The sequence below is a fragment of the Myodes glareolus genome, chromosome 13 (assembly GCF_982192425.1).
Source record: "Myodes glareolus chromosome 13, mMyoGla1.1, whole genome shotgun sequence".
Lineage (NCBI taxonomy): Eukaryota > Metazoa > Chordata > Mammalia > Rodentia > Cricetidae > Myodes > Myodes glareolus.
In genome coordinates, this window is record NC_142038.1 from 54,169,654 (window position 1) to 54,186,567 (window position 16,914).

The 16,914-nt window shown below is 38.3% G+C and overlaps 1 protein-coding gene across 3 annotated transcripts in view; it reads right to left on the reverse strand.

The window, feature by feature from the left end:
* The window catches only part of Camk4 (calcium/calmodulin dependent protein kinase IV), a 233,821-nt gene that overhangs the window by 23,572 nt on the left and 193,335 nt on the right, over window positions 1–16,914 (reverse strand). The gene's annotated exons all lie outside the window — the stretch shown is intronic.

The window sequence follows — 16,914 nt, forward strand, 5'->3', positions numbered from 1 at the left end:
TAAGGGGCGTGAAGGAGTGTTCATGCTTGAGAAGCTGCTTCTCAATTTTCATGGGATAAGATGAAGTATAAACAAAAAGCCTAACTCATGTCACTAAGAGTATAATATGATAATCCTTTTTGTATATAGAAACACAAAGTAATATGCTCAGAACTCAAACTTTCAAATATATTAACTATGACTCACACTATGCTTATCTCTAAGGGATACATAAACTTTCTCATTGGTGGATTTTCAATAATCCTTTGAAAAGAATTATTACTTTTCTGTTTTATGCATATACTTTCTGTATTAACATCCCAAAAGGGAACACGGTTGTGGGTGTTCGGGGCCCGAATGGTGCAGTTTAAGCGAGTCCCACCCACTTGCCTTCAATCACCTCTTCCTTTGACCTCTCTTCCTCCCATCATTCCCACGCTCATGTGTGTAATAATAGAGCAGCGCCCCGGAAGAGCTGTGAGTTCCCTGGTACAGTTTGTTCTGAACGTCAAGCAGTATCTCCAAGTTGCATAGGGGTGGAAATAAAAAATGACGACTGTGGAGATCAGCAGTTAAAAGGCTGCCTTGTCACCAAAAGCCTGTGTGGGGATGAAGTTGGTGTCATTCTCCTCAGGGACAATGCTATCTGTCACCCAGAACCCAGACTATTTGGCTAACATTTGTCTAAGTACACGATTACTAGGCTCTCAATTGAGTGTACACAAGACAGTACGCAGACAGCCTCTGAGATGTAGTGTGTGATATATTTCTTGGGCGACACCTAAATTAGCAGGGCTCGTTCCTGCTTCTCCTTGCTGATAGCCTCGGATCCCATGAGATGGATCTGCTAGACTATGTTGAGGCTTTCAAAAGTCAGAGAGGCAGCCTCTACGGTGGCTGACAGGCACAGTTGTTAGAATATTATTTTGTATGTTGAGGCCGAAATCTGTTCCTATGAGACCCATTTCTGATGTGGGACACACCAGAGGAGCAGCGGGTTGTAAGTGAAGTTCCAGGTGTCAGCCCAGCAGAAGGGAATCCTCTGATGGGCCAGTCTCGTTTAGGCAGGGCCACAGGACACAGACCCCGGGATGTCTTTTGCTTCTGCTGTGCCCTTACACATTTACTGCGGCTCTCTTTCTCTGGTATCTAGCATGGCGTGAGTGAATGTAGGAAGATCTCCACTGCCCGTAATATAATATGTTTCTCTCTTGAAAACATCCTGTTCTACTGGGTACTTTTACCTGTGGATTGTCAAGACGATGACCCCGACCTAAGCTGCACTGTCTAATTTGATAATAATAATGAGAGTTTATACAGAGTTTTGATGAATAAAACCAAGTATAAAGGATATGTTTCATAACCAGGGCCTGTGAGTCACACCTAAGGAGATGCATGGATTGTAGGTCAAGTTAATGGCTAACAACTGAGTCCCAAAGCTCAGCTAGTTTAAACTCTTTTAACCTTAATGTCTAGAGATGTGTTCACATGTCTCGGAGTGCATTACAGTTGAAACAAACCTTTGAAAATAACTAAGTTAGACTAAGATGCTTTTGTTAAATACGTTTGAGGTGAAAAAGCCAAGAAGACAATCTAAAGTTTTAAAAAGGCACATAGTTAAAAGTAGAACTCTTTAAGATCAGGGAACAAGAACAAAGCAGCCCAATTATTACTAGTTGATGTACTCTCCATGCTAGGTTTGGTTGATGACCAAAGGTGATGATTAATTTCTTATGCCCATTTTTGTCCTCAATCTCCTGATGAAACAACTATTAATGAATGGATATGTACCCTAAAGATTTTAGTAGAGCTGACTGATACTTTTTCATATATAAAAGTTTAGGTTTTATTTCTTTAAGATTACTTATAATATTACCTTTCAAGATAAATAATAAAGTAATTGGGCCTTTATTTGTAACTGCAAAATGCAGCCTGCCAGTGAAAGACCTGACAAGAACACCTCAATTGCCACATGGTTAATCGATAACAAGTTGCTTCAGTATGAATATATGTGGGTTCTTGGGATAATTTCTCATCTGTAATACATAAAATGTTTAATCATGCGAGGGAGATGAAAAACATGTTTTTCCCTATAATCACTCACTTGAAAATGGAATACAACTGTTTTGACTCCTGTACTGCCTGGAAGATTCTTTTGGGGTATAAAAACTGTAAAACAACATGAGATAGAGGGAGAGAGAAAAAAAAGAAAAGGAATAAAGAAGGAAAATATCAAGGGAGTTTGTGAGTGCCTTTTTCCCTAACCTCCCTCAGATAGAAAAGTTTAGCCTCGCTGACTCCATGGAGTCCTGCCAAAGCCCTGTGCTAGTACGTTTCCAACCCCCAATCCTCTCTTCGGGAGCCCCGTCTTCTGTTTGAAGTTCTATGCATTGAAATATTCACATTCATTCTACCTGGCCTCCTAAATGTGGCATGGGCAAAGGGCTGTCTCCTTCTGTGTCTTGCAGATGCCCAACAGTAGAGGGCAAAAGATCCTTGCACATACAGAAGAAGGCAGGAAATGGTAAACACGCACCTTCTCTCTCCAAATGGAGAAGATATCTGGCTGTTCTCCCAGAATGCTGGGGTAAAACATAGTTTACAACCTGGTACTCCACTGCTACCTGTTTGAGCCAGGTTTGAGCCTTATCCCCAAGACTATTCTGTTTGTTATCCCTGATGTTTCCCCCCTAAAACACTGAACATTGCTTCTAGATCATAAAACTCATCCCTGTGAGTGATGTCACTGTACTTTACAACATGATGTTTGCCATGGTCACTTTCCATAGACCTTTATTGAGCATTGTTTCTAGTGCAAAGAACCCATCTTTACAAGAGAAGTCAAGTGCACTTTGTAAACTGTGTCAAGGGAAACATGTCTTAAGTTTCATTGCAGTCATGGACTGAGTTAGCTGCTATCAAAAAGCATTTTTTTTTTAAAAATTGTGTTATGCTAAAATAAGTGAATTGGTGTCAGACTTTTTAAGTTTTGGTCCAGCATCAGTACCTAAGTTAGGTTGAACCGAATTTCATTCTTATCTCTTTGTGGACCATTTCCCTGCCATCCAGAAAGCCTGCAGCCCCAATGATCTCAGGTCTCATCACTTTAAATGCTATCTATATCCTAGCAACACATATGTTTCCATCAATAACCACCTCTTATCTCTGAACTTCACACACACATACACACACACACACACACACACACACACACACACACACACCCTCTCCATTTAGACACCAAACATCTATCACCAGACTAACAAGCCTAAACCTCCAAATGGCAACCTCATTTTATAGTAAAATTGTTAATGACGTTCTTCTAGCTGTTAGGGCTTCCCACCCTGCAGCACACCAACCAGCCTCCTTGCTGATTTGAGAGACATCGGTGCTTAGGTGCATCGCTGGTTGGCTGTCCTCTCCACAGGGATGCACCCTTAATGCTTACCCTCTCTTACACCTTTCAAGTGTTTACTCATATATCCAGTTTTTATATGAAGCCTTTCCCTGATTATTCATTTAAAATTACAATCCAGACCCTTTTTGTAACTTACACTACTCCATGGGCGTGGTAGCTAATTTCTTTGTTATTTACACATTTATTTTATTGGATATTTTCTTCTGCTAAAATATACTGTTCTAAAATCCCTGCTCCATCTTGTTTTGCTACTTGCTGCTATGTATCTAGTACACGTAGATCCTGGTGCATCATATAAGTTCAATAAATATTTAGAAAAGGAATTCTGAATGTCTATACATTTTACACTCCTCGGAGTTTACCTTATAGTTAGCACAGTATCAACCTAATACAAGAAGAGACTTGTTTTTCTCCAAATTTCAAGCTTCTGAGTCAGCTTCAGCTGTTATCAGAGATGAGCCTGATGCTTGCATTTCCTTCCGCTCTTACATGTGCCCAGCCCTGCATGCATTCCCAATACCATCACCAGTTCATCCGATCCAGCTGGCCTGGGGCAGATCCCATCTCAGGGAGGAGGGCTACTGTCAGAGAGGGGGTGCATTGGGGTGCCCTCTCCAACCTGCTTGAAGCATCCTTGGCCTTCCTTTCTCTCTCTTTCCCACCTTCCCAGGAACTGTAACGTGGCACAACGGCCAGGGCAGCAGAAAAAAAGAGGCAGCACAAGTGAGATGTGCTATGCGTTTAGCTCATCCTTGGTTTTGAAAATTTCATTGTAAAGTAGACGTTATCTCTGTGCATTTTTGATTAAACTTGATTGAGACTATTCCTTACTTGATGAGATGGGCAGGGTCATCCAATTCCTATATATTTCTTCTAGCTGTTAACATTTCAGGAATGAACATACTCTATCTTTAAAGAAACTAGAGAGGAAGTTTCAATTTTAGATGATCAAACTTATTTTCTGAAGAACAAAGTCCCTATATTTTCCATATTAGTGTGTATGTTAAGGAAAATGTAAACAGTTGGTTATCTTTCTCTTTTCTTGACAGCAAAACAGGACTCTCTTCTGATGCACTATAGGCTATTCACAATTTGTACTGAATTTTGGCAGAGTGAACTTTCTAGGTTATTTTCTTTTAAAGAAGCAATACGAAATTGTCAAAGAATGTTTAAAACTTTTTAAAAGTAGCAATCTGGCAATTCCAGGGAGTTATCATAATGTCTATGGGGCTAAAGGCAGAGAAAGCGTGTGTTGTTACAAGTGTTTGATGGCATGTTTTAAATGCTAACTTTTTTTTCAGTGCTAGGAATCCAATCCAAGGCTTTACCTATGCTAGGCAAGTGCCGCATTGCCAGCCTACATCCTCAGCCCCAAGTGATGACATCTACAAGTCACAAAGAAGTGTCAGCTTCATCTGATTCTCCAAAATCGGAGGAGATATGCCTCTTCTTTAGAAGATCTGTAAAATATATTTCTTCTTTAGAAGCTATTAGTTTCTATATCCTTAAAAGTGGTATTGTGCGTGTGAATGCACACACATGTATGTGTATGTACATGATATGTGCACGTACATGTGTACAAAGCAAAGTAGATAACTCTGATTTTTAACTTGTTAAAATATGAAGCTATAATTTAATCAAATTTTTCTTCATACTGTAAAAATATCAGAAACCTATACTCCTAAGAACTACTCAAACAAACATGAATTGCTTGGTACAGTCTTCCAGAGCCCAGCATCCTCTCTAAACAGCTCACTGCCCTCTGTGAGAAGAGACCAGACAGTATACCCCAGAAAACCCGGGTGCTGAAAGGACAGATGCTCAGCTTCCTCCGTGAACCCCAGCCTGCTCCCTAGTCTGCTCACATCCTGCTTTATGTTCAGTCATTTCCAACTTCGTCAGAAAACTTTTCTAGAGAGCTCCATATTTACCTAGTCAAAAATGTCAGTCCAGTCTTGCACATGCTGGATATGTGTTACATGGTATTCCACACATTAATCATGCCCCTCACATGCCAACAACTGAAGGCCTGCATTTAGCCACCTATATTTAAGTACTAATCTTTTTTATGATACCAGAGTAATTTGTAGTATGATAAAAATGGCAGAATTAGTGTGTCATGATGCCATATGCATTTCTAACATAAAGGCAGCCATAGTCTTAATATTCCTTTAACTATGGAAGCTCTCAGAATATCACTTACAGGAACAGGTGCCTGTGGCGTTGCCAAGAGCGTCCCATACAGTGGCAGCTCATTCACCGGTTGCTCATAATTAGCTTTCATTTTGGTTTAAATAGAAACACAACACATATTTGCCATTACCAAAGCCTGCAAATGGGAAAACACTGCTATGCTCATGGGATTAGAATGTGGGACATTTTTATGCATTAATATTTCATCTGAATTATGCCAATAGATCTGTCTCAAAAAATAATGAGACCTTGGCAAGTGTTGAAGGAAAATAAATTCTTAACAGCTTCTGGGATCTGAAAATAGGATTTGAATAAGTGCAGAAGTACAAATATAAAATATGAACATACATAGTTTAATTAGCCAAGCTAATGAACAAACGAGATGATTGACATCAAACAGAAATAACCTTTACCCAGCCCATTGTCATAGTGGTCTCTTTTATACTTTCAATCACATTTTTGTGATCGGCATGGCACTTAATATTGCACAGTTACATTGTAGCATGTTTACCAAGAGCAAAGACCCCTTATAATGTATATTGAAACCTATGATTTTTCTTCAATGAAAAGATATTGAGAATCCCTTCAGTACTGAACACTTTATGGGCAACTTTAGAATGTTAGTCATTAGTTTCCATTGTCTGGGCCAGAAATATATAATATAAATACACACACACACACACACACACACACACACACACACACACACACACTACTGGAACTTGGTTTTGAACATGTAACTTGGTTTTGAACATGTACATTTCTTAGGAAATGAGCATTTGCTTAAACATGTAGCATCTATGATTTTTCTTTTGCAATTCTTTTACAAAACAATCCTCTTATTAACAGTGTTGGGCAAAGGTTCTAAGAACAAGAGTGGGTAGCTTTTCCTGTTTTATTTCCAGATATAGCAGATGGTGTAACATAAACACTCGTTCTCTCAAAGGATGTAATTTGGAAAGCCTCTGTTAAAATAGGAACCATGCACAGGAGAGTAACTGACCTTAGATATAATCACCCTTACAACAGGCGATCAGAACAGCCCCATTCTGTCTCTCTTCCCAGTTGCATGGTTGCTAGGCATCTCCCTCGACTAACATAAAGTATCTGTATTATAAATATTAGTTCTTTTTTATACAATTTCACATTTTCTATATCATTAATGGGTCCCATTGGGGTCATGCATGATTTCTTATTCAAGCTAACAAATACAGAGACAGCTTCTACTACCTGGCCCTTAAGCCCCAGGAAGCAATAACTCTCTCCCTTAATCATCCCAGAGAAAGGCGGTGGATATCTAGACCACACACTTGTATGCACTTTCTCTCTCTCTCTCTCTCTCTCTCTCTCTCTCTCCCCCGCCCCCCTCATATGTACAGACACACCCACATGTACCATTAAAAGAACCATTCACCGCACTGCCCAGCCTTGGTTTTCTCTTGGGACTCCTGACAAAGGCCAAAGTGAGAACCTACCCCAACTGCTGCCTTTTGCAGCCTGAACATCTGCTTTCTTTCCTCCACCACCCTGCATGGTTTGAGTGTTCATGCTCTCCAAAACCCATGAGCATAATCATTCCTTTTTCTGAGTGTCCTCTCTGTCATCTGGTAGCTCCACCGAGTTGTGATGTCATAAAATATTATCCCGTGTGAGGTCGTGCTCTCTGCTGCAGAACAAGGACTCTTCCCAGCCCTTCACTTAGGCTTCCTCCTTAATGCACTCTCTAAGTGGGCAATTTCCCACCATATACCTGCTTATTCTTGGAAGAACACAGCCAAAACTAATGACAGTACTTGTCTGTGCTGAGTGCTGACGGCTGGCATTGAGCGAAACTCTGAGAGTATGGTTTAGATGGCTTCTGATTGGTCTCATTTTAAAAACTGATGACAGTAACTATTCATTTTTATAATTAAGTGAAAAAACTATTCATTTTTATAATGAAATCACTTTCTCAGTTCAAAGTCCTACAGGTGGCTTTAGGTCTAGGTTTTCTGCTTCCTGTGCCTTGGTTTCATTATGATCTCTGTTTTTTTTTTTCTTAGTTTCCTGTCAACTGTACAAAGTCGAATATTGCCACCTCCACTCTAAAGACATATCTACTGTACTTCAAGAACTTGGTTAAGTAAATATACATTTATACACAATTTGAACCTTGTTTATGAATATAGATATATTGACCTTACTAGTGTTGAAAAATATTGTAAACCTGCTCAGCCTATATGATAGTGACTCCATACATTGTCTTTCCATCACTTCAGAGATCATAAAGCACCATTTCACTCCTGAGTTGCCAAAATAGTCTCTGAGGTAAGCAGCCTTCTTTGCTAGTTCATCTCTTTCCATAACAGCAAATGACTCCAAATGACTACAATGGGAGTTGCCATTGTAGCAGAAAGGGAGGATTAATCACCGTTGACCATTCAGCTCCCTCTGTCTCTATTACACATACTCTAGGGCAGTGTGCATGTCTGTGATGATGATGATGATGATGAAGATGATGATGATGAAGAACAATAATAGCAAATAGGCCACTGTTATCAGATGGCTATCTATTAATGAACCGGCATATGTCAAGGACAATGCACTAAACAGTATTTTTACAATGATATCTAAACTGATTTAAGAGTAGGTCAACTATTTTATCCAAGGAGAAGCTATTTAAAGCTTTGTCATTAAAAGGCAGGAAAGAGTATTTACAAAGCTTCCTGACTTGGCTGTTATCTAAATCTGTTCCCTTCAAATTCATTTGTTATGTGTCAGATATTTATAAAAGACAGCCTCGACTTCAAAATATCATACTGATTGAAAGCCTTCGTTGATTCGCCATTCCTGACCAAAACTTCTGAATTCCTTAGACGGGCATACAGATTCTCTTAAAGCACTTTTTATTTTTAATTATATGTTTATGTGTGCTAGTCGCAGGGTGTGTGTTCAGGTGAGAACATGCAGACTCCCTTCTGATAGATGCATCCTGTCTTTCCAAATACATCTGTACCTAAGTCCAAGGACTCCATGTTCCAGCTCTACAAAGTGGCAAGGAGAGAAGTGGCTTCTGGACTCGCCAGGTGCTGTTGTAGAATATTTGTTTAACTAGGCGTAGGTGTGTTACATTCGCTTAGTCTGCATTTGTTTAACAATGTAAAGATGCCTTGCCACTAATTAAGTAAAAGTAACTTGAGCTCAGAGAGGTGCAGCGAGCTGCTGGTTGACAGGAAGTAGCAGGAGGAGCATAGCCTGGGTTTGTTTGGTTGGGCAGTGTGGAAAGAGAGGCTCCTTGGGACTCCAGTAAAGAGAGGAAGCCAGTTGCTACTCTAACTCTCTGAACTCGCAGGTTTTCACCCTAGCCTTTCAATCTTATTATTGGAACACTAGAAATTTAGTTAAAGCCACCTTTATCAGCAGCAACAGAGCCATTGTCTGGGGACAGACATGCCCCCATGCCACTCGTAGTTTAAAGCACGGCCACTGTGACAAATGTGGAACAGCAAGGTGCTACCACTCCTCCGGGAGTCTGCTCTCTCCTGTGCCCGCTGGGAGTGCCCATGGCCACCTCTCTACTGAACTATTCCCCCAGTCTCATAAACAAACACTAAAATAAAGAATGTTTCTGAGAGAAATATTAAAAGGTATTATAAAGAACAGCTGTGGACCATCCAGGGTGGGTATAAGCAGAGCACAGCAGCTGATGGTCTTCCAAGGGGACCAAGAGCCTGACCTTTAAACTGGATAACTGACAAACCTGTGCGCATGGGACAGCGGCTTGTGAGAAAATTATTGTCATTAGAACAACTTATACAGGAGAAGCCAAATGCTCAAACCGAAGAATTGACCAGTCCTTGGAATTCTCCTATATTTGTCATTAAAAAGAAATCTGGAAAATGGAGAATGGTAACAGGTCTAAGAGCTATTAATAAGGTGATTTAGCCAATGGGCTCTCTACAACCTGGAATTCCCTTGCCTTCCTTATCACTTAAAAGATGGTCTATTACAGCTATTGATTTAAAAGACTTCTTTTTTTACTGACCTTTTCAAAAACAGGATGGAAAAAACCTTGCCTTCACAATGCCTGCTTATAATAATTCTCGACCTGTTAGAAGTATGTTAAACAGTCCTACCTTATGTCAATATTTTGTACAACAGTTGTTACAAATAATTCATAAACAGCTCCTGAAATCTATAATTTATCATTATATAGATGATATCATACTAGCTGATTCAGATGTAGATACCTCAGAAAAATATTTGAAGAAGTAAAGAAAATTTTGCCTTGTTTGGGCTTAAAAATTGCTCCTGAAAAAAATTAGGAAGAGTAGATTCTATTAATTTCCTAGGATATAAGATAGGTTAACAGAAAATGCAACCACAGAAAGTACAAATCAGGAGAGGTCAATTATGAACTCTTAATGATTTTCAAAAATTGCTAGGAGATATTAACTGTCTGAAGACTACAATTGGATTAACAACTCAAGAACTAAGAAATTTATTTCAAAAATTTATAAGGTGATAAAAACTTATCATCTGAGACTGACTTAGAATTGACTTTGGTAGAAGAGAAATTACAGAATGCACATGTAGATCACTTAGATCCAGAGATTGATTGTATCCTGGCCAGACTTCCCTCCATGCATTCTCCTACAAGAATTCTTATGCAGAGAAAATATTATCTAAAAATGGACATTTTTTTTTTTACTACACAGAGTTAAAAAAAAACTAATGTAGAAAAGGTTTCTTAATTGATTTTGGGAGGAAAGTTGAGACTTTGCCTATTAGCAGGAACAGCAGATATTGAGGTACCTTTTACAAATGCTGAAATGGCCTCACTATGGGAAGAAAATGAACACTGTCGAAGAGCTTGCAGTATTTTTTTGGGAGAGATTAGCAACAAATATCACCAGAGCAAAAAGCTTCAGTTTATAAACAGAGCTAGTTGGATCCTTCCTCACATTGTACAGGAAACAACAAATTCTGGAGTCCCCACATGCTATGCTGATGCAGCTAAATCAGGAAAGGCAGGTTATAAGACAGGAAAATTAAGTAAAATAGGTCAAAACATTTATTCAAAAGTTCACTTCAAAAACCAGAATTAGATGCTATTCTCATAATATTATTAGATTATTCCAGAATCTCTTAATATAGTTACTGATTCTCAGTATGCAGAAAGAGTTGTTTTGCATATTGAAATTGCTGAATTTATACCAGATAATTCAGAATTAACTTTATTATTTATTCAATTACAAGGAATAATCAGAAATAGAAGTCATCCATTATCCATAACACATATCAGATCTCATATGGACCTACAAGGCCTTCTAACAAAAGGTGATGATGAATTTGACCAACTCTTGGTAGGAAATATCCTAAAAGCCTCAGAATTTCATAGGAAACACCATGTTAATAGCCAAGTTTGAAAGGAGATTTTTTTTTAATCACTTGGCAACAAACCAAGGAAATGCCCTACTTGTTCTTTATATAACCCAAACTCCATTACCTGCAGGGAGTAACCCAAAAAGTACTCAAAGAATGAAATTTGGCAGATGGATGTGTTTCATTTATGTGGAATTTGTAAAATTAAAATATGTGCACTGTACCATAGATACATATTACAGATTTCAATGGGTAACTGCTTTGAGTTCTAAAAAGACTGATTCTGTAATTACACATTTATGAGAAGTTATGCCCACCATGGGAATACCTGTACAAATTAATACTGACAATGCTCCAGCATATGTCTCTAGTAAAATGAAACAGTTTTTTGTATACTATAATATAAAGTATATTACAGGTATACCACAAAATCCTACAGGACAGGCAGTCATAGAAAGATCTAATTGCACTTTGTAAGATGTGTTTAAGAAGCAGAAGGGGTAATAAAGACTTTCAGAGATAGACTGCACAATGCTTTATTAGCTTTAAATTTTTTAAATGCTAGTTAAAAGAAATTACAGCTGTGGAGAAATGCTGGATAGTAGAAAAAACTCTGCTGGATTAAATCAGCCTGTATACTTTAAAGATGTGTTGACCTCAGAATGGAAACCAGACTATGTGTTACATTGGGGAAAAGGTTTTCCTTTTATTTCCATAGAAGAGAAGCTGTGGATACCATCAAGACTGATGAAGATTAGATTTGAACAGGAGAGAATGCTTAATTAGCAGAGCTGATAGCTCATCAAAACACATAGCCATTCCATCTAAATTAACTTCTAAGACTAATAAATGTCTTTCATTTGATCAGACAACGTGTCAAAATGGGAAAGTCCCCCAAATTAGGGTTGAGGCAAAATGTTATTTTTGTCTTTCCACGAGAACAAAAGCATTCAAATTAAGAATTTGAAGACCACTGGACAAATAAGGCATCTGAACAAGAAGGACAAATCATCTGGAGAAAATGTCCCACAAAAAAAGAATGATTGGCTTAATAGCATAACACATTTCTAGCAAGAAAAAAATTCTATAATCTTCTCAAATGTCTTTTTATACTGCTCTCTACAAACATATGGGGCATTTTTTTTTTTTTGCAGTTCCAACTCAATTAAAATTTAAAGCTGGCTTTGGAATAGGAGCATGGTTCTCTCCTAAACCCAAGCATGCTTGCTGAAAAAATATCCAAAGTTTCTGTCTCATGTCAGAAGAGCCACCCAGTATGGGATAGAAGAAAATCAAAATTAAGGGACTGTTCTATTGTCACTAATCTTATAGTCCTTCAGATTTATTCTGACTTTTCAAAATTTCTCTTAATGTATAAATACTATCTCAAAAGTTTTTTACATTGGTATGAATTTTACATTGATAAAAATTTAAGGTTGATTTTTGTTATTGTATATATGTTTCCATTCTTACTTAAGATATTTTGATATTAATACAAATTTAACATTATTTTTGTTATATTGTATTATATGTCTATTTTTTGTTTAAGTTGTTGTACCAATGTAGATAATTTAAAAATTTAATGTAAAGTTATAATCCTATGAAGCAATTTAGGATAATAAAGAATGGTTAGCAGTTATTCATCTATAATAATCAAACTTATAGTCATGTTAGGTATGTTTTACAAGGTAAACATATATATATATATATATGTGTGTGTGTGTGTGTGTGTGTGTGTGTGTGTGTGTAGATAGACAGTCTTCAAATACTTCAAAGACCTAAAGAATATGGCATTTAAAAGTTCTAATAACATAAGGCTTTTCATGACAGTGAAATATGTCTGCTCCTGGGAGCACCAATTTACTTCAAAAATGGACGATGGGTATCAAAGAACCTCCATATGAGGTGTGCTTCCAATGTGTTAAAGCTAGCCTATTGGGCAAGAAATTGCCTTTGCATCAATACTGACAATATGTTGTCCAAATTGGACAAGCAGAACACAAGAGGGCAATTACCAAACTTTGCCAAGACAAGGTAGCAGACCTTCAAAATTCCTGCTTCACAAAAAATTCTGCCATATATTCCAGGCCTATAGTCGAAGATGGATGCCCCAGCATTGCAGAGGAACCTTGGGTGACTATTCAGAGAGCCAGATGTCTCTGTCATTTCTATAGTTTAGAAGTCTTTTGCTCTACTCTTTCAGTTTACTGAGGTAGTACTATATTAGGGACCTCTTGGGTCCCTAATGGGGTTGATGACAAGATAGTTATGGTTACAGTTATCTTTAGTTATATAGAAAGTACATTAGGTACAGAACTTTGGACTCAACAAAAGAGGATAGATAATGGAGTATTTTCTCTGAATTTGCCAAATACAAATGGACTGGACATTTTGAATGTAATTCTTACTTGATAATTGTTCTTATTGTATATAGTTTTATTTTGTGAGGGTCAATACCTTTCCTTTTTATTTAGACAATACCTGATAATTGTTTTATTATACATATTTTTACTGTGTTAGAGTTAAAACCCTACCTTTTTATTCAGACAAAAGAGGGAAATGTTGTGGAGGAGTTTTTCTATTGCTGTCCTGAAACTGCCAATGGCATCAGACCTTAGTTCAGTAGGCAGAGCCCATATTATCCTGGCCGAAGTGAACCATAGTTTTCCAGTGAACTTAGAAGAAGCTAGAGGGATACACGGGGGGAGTAAGGAGGAGCAAGGAGAGAAATGAGGGTCTTGTCAATCAGGGAAGATGGAGAAGAGAGTAGATGATTGTTTCCCAGTTCTCCCAGATTTATTCCCTAGTAGTTAACTTCTGAGTTTTATTTTTTAGAAAAACAATAAAAGCAGTTGCAAAATAACAATGACTATTGTATGCTAATTATCCTTTTTTTTCCTGTGGGAAATCTTTATCATCTTTTCTCACTTTACTCTTAATTGTCCAGTAATTAATTACTGGTGATAAATGAACAATCATATTTGGTACAACTAAATTTAGTCCCTCATCCCACAATCTTGGACATTTGTAGGCATAAAAGAAATACATACAATAGACAAATAGAGACATATGAATTATTATAGGCAGGAATAAAATATATGGCACAAATAGGAGGGAAGCATTCAAGAGACATGGTCAGAAGAGAGTTCTAAGGGAAACAGAAACCACCAAAAACAAACCCAAAATCTGCCCCCAGCAAACTTCACAGTGAGCCATCTTCAAACTTGATCCTCAGGATGCAAATTTTGCTTTATCAGTCTATGGCAGAAGGAATGCATTGCTTGATCCCAGCTCTTCTTTTACTGAAGTAAGACAAATAAATCACAAGGCTTTGCTCATGCTAAATAAGTACTCTACCACCAATCTGTACCTTCAGTGCACCGTCTCAATCTTAATGCTAATGTCTAAATATCTGTGTTGACTCAAAAGTCATATGATGAAATCTTTATCTCCCCAAGGTGACAGATTAAGGAGGTGGGGTCTTTGCTATGGGAATCAGACCTTCAGGGTGGAGCCTACATGAGTAGAATTAGTGCCTACAGAAGAAGAGGCTCAAGAGAAACTACCAACTGTTACCCCGTGAGGACAAAACAGACAGCATTATCTAAGGGAAAGCAGGAAAACCTTGCTAGAAAAATAATAAGCCAGTTTCTTGATCCCAGACTGCCAAACTTTTGGAAGTGAGAGAAATAAATTTCTGTTGTTTGCAAGTAACCCTGTCTAAAATATTTTGTTACAGCATCTGAAAATATATGACGTCACCTAGCAACAGAACTCTCAGTTAATTTAGAACACTAGTGTCCCACTAATGGAACATTGCCAGAATCTCAGAGTATAGAAGCTGAATACATATGAGCAATATGATGGAAACATAAATCACATGTGAGTTTCAACAAGTCTGTTTGACTATAAGAAGATGTGCATTGTTTTTGTTGTTGTTTTCTTTTTGCTCTTGGTCTTTCCCCCCTCCTGTTGTACAGAACACAGAGATGACTGACTTCAAGCAGCTAACTTGGACTGAGACAAAGTCTGAGTCCCCAACAGAGATCAGTAACATTCACACAGTCACAGCTGTGGAAGCCCTCAGGATTGCTTATCTTTAGACTCTGAGCATGAGAATGCCATCCTCTCCCTTGTCTAAGCCATAACTAGCACTTTTTAAAAAAGGGTTGTGTGTGAGCTTTATACATGAGCACTGCACTTCCATCACTCCCCTCCCACCCCTTCTCACTCCTCCAGCCCACACCGCTCCCCACTTCTCACAAGCCCACGATCTCTTCTTTAATTATTATTGAGAACATGCATATCAAACCTACTGAGTCCATTTTTAGCATTGCTTATATATACACAGTTCCAGAACTGACCACTTGGGATAGGAAGACACACAGAATGCTGTCCTTGGAAGAAAGTGATTCTCCCTCTCGCAGCAGCCATTGGACACCCGAAGTCCCTCACACAGGAGTGAAACCATGTGGAATTTCCCTGTCCACACTGGCATGACAACTGGAGTCATCGTTATACCAGTCTTACTCAGACAACAATATTGTGATTTCACAAGTCTATTTCCTGTTATGTCTAGGGGACACTGTCAAGCAGGAGGTGCCCTGTGACTCCAGATGCTAAACCACAGTTACGTTAAGTTTTTTTGAACTTACTATTAACCAACATGCTACTCAACTTCAGAAGCCATATGACCTAGAACAAGAATACTTGGCACAGCCGGGTGGTGGTGGTGCACACTTTTAATCCCAGTACTCAGGAGGTAGAGGCAGGTGGATCTCTGAGAGTTTGAGGCCTGCTTGGTCTACAGAGTGAGTTCCAGGACAGGCTCCAAAGTTACAAAGAAACCCTGTCTCAAAAAAAAAAAACAAAAAACTTGGCACAATGTAAAATTTAATGGTAAGATAAGTACCTAATTCTGTGCTATTATTGTATTTATGAAAAATAAAATTGTAAGGAAATATTTTTTAAATCCACCAGGAAAACTACCTTACTAGAAACAAAATTATAAAATGTGTATATGAACATGGAGACAGATAAGGGATATCCAGGTTATTAATTCTGAGAATGTGTATTTTGACTTTTGCTTCCTACAGTGACATAGTGGTATACCTGAAGTTTTATACAGTTACATTGGGTGTGGGTAGTGCTCACCTAGAATCTCTGTGAGGTTGAAACAGGAGATTCACCACAAGTTTGAGGCTAACATGGACTACACAGTGAGCTGGAGGCCAGCCTACTCTATAGAGCAAGACCTTATCTCAAGACAAAAACAAAGATAAAAAAGAACATGTAAACCAAGTCATTGCATAATAAAATAAATAATATATTGACTTATGTGTATTGATTTTTAAAGGAGACAGTCAGTATATTTTGGCTTTGAAATACCTGAATTCTTATGCCTGAGTCCACTAACAATGAAATGTGGGATCTTGGGGAAAGATACTTCCTTTTTGGTCCTTTGTAAAATTAGAATGTTAAAAAAAAATTTAATGATAGCGTTTTCCAGAACTCAAATTCGGGGCACTTCTGCATACATTCGTTTCAAGGAATACTTTATTATATGTTTCTCAATCTCATCTCTGCATATTGAAGATTATTAGAATAAGTCAATTATGTAGTTCTCTGTTTATCTATAAATACAGATGCCATAGAAGAAAATGTCCAGTAACTCCAAACACTTCCCTCTCCCTGTTTCCACAGTGGCTTTTGCCCACATCTATATGATATGGGCACAACGTTCCTTAGGCACCATGGCTGCTGGGCCTGTGAGCCTGCTTCTCTAGGGCCTGGGAGGCTCTTCTTTGGAGTGAGTATGGGATACATTGCTCCTGTGTGAGGCAGTGGCCTGCGCAAACAGCAGGAAATTTTTATGTGCTTACTGAAGAGGCGAGCAAAAGGAGAAGTATCTGAAGAGATGCTGATGCCAGGAGGAGACTTTCAAGCGATGACTTGAAGCT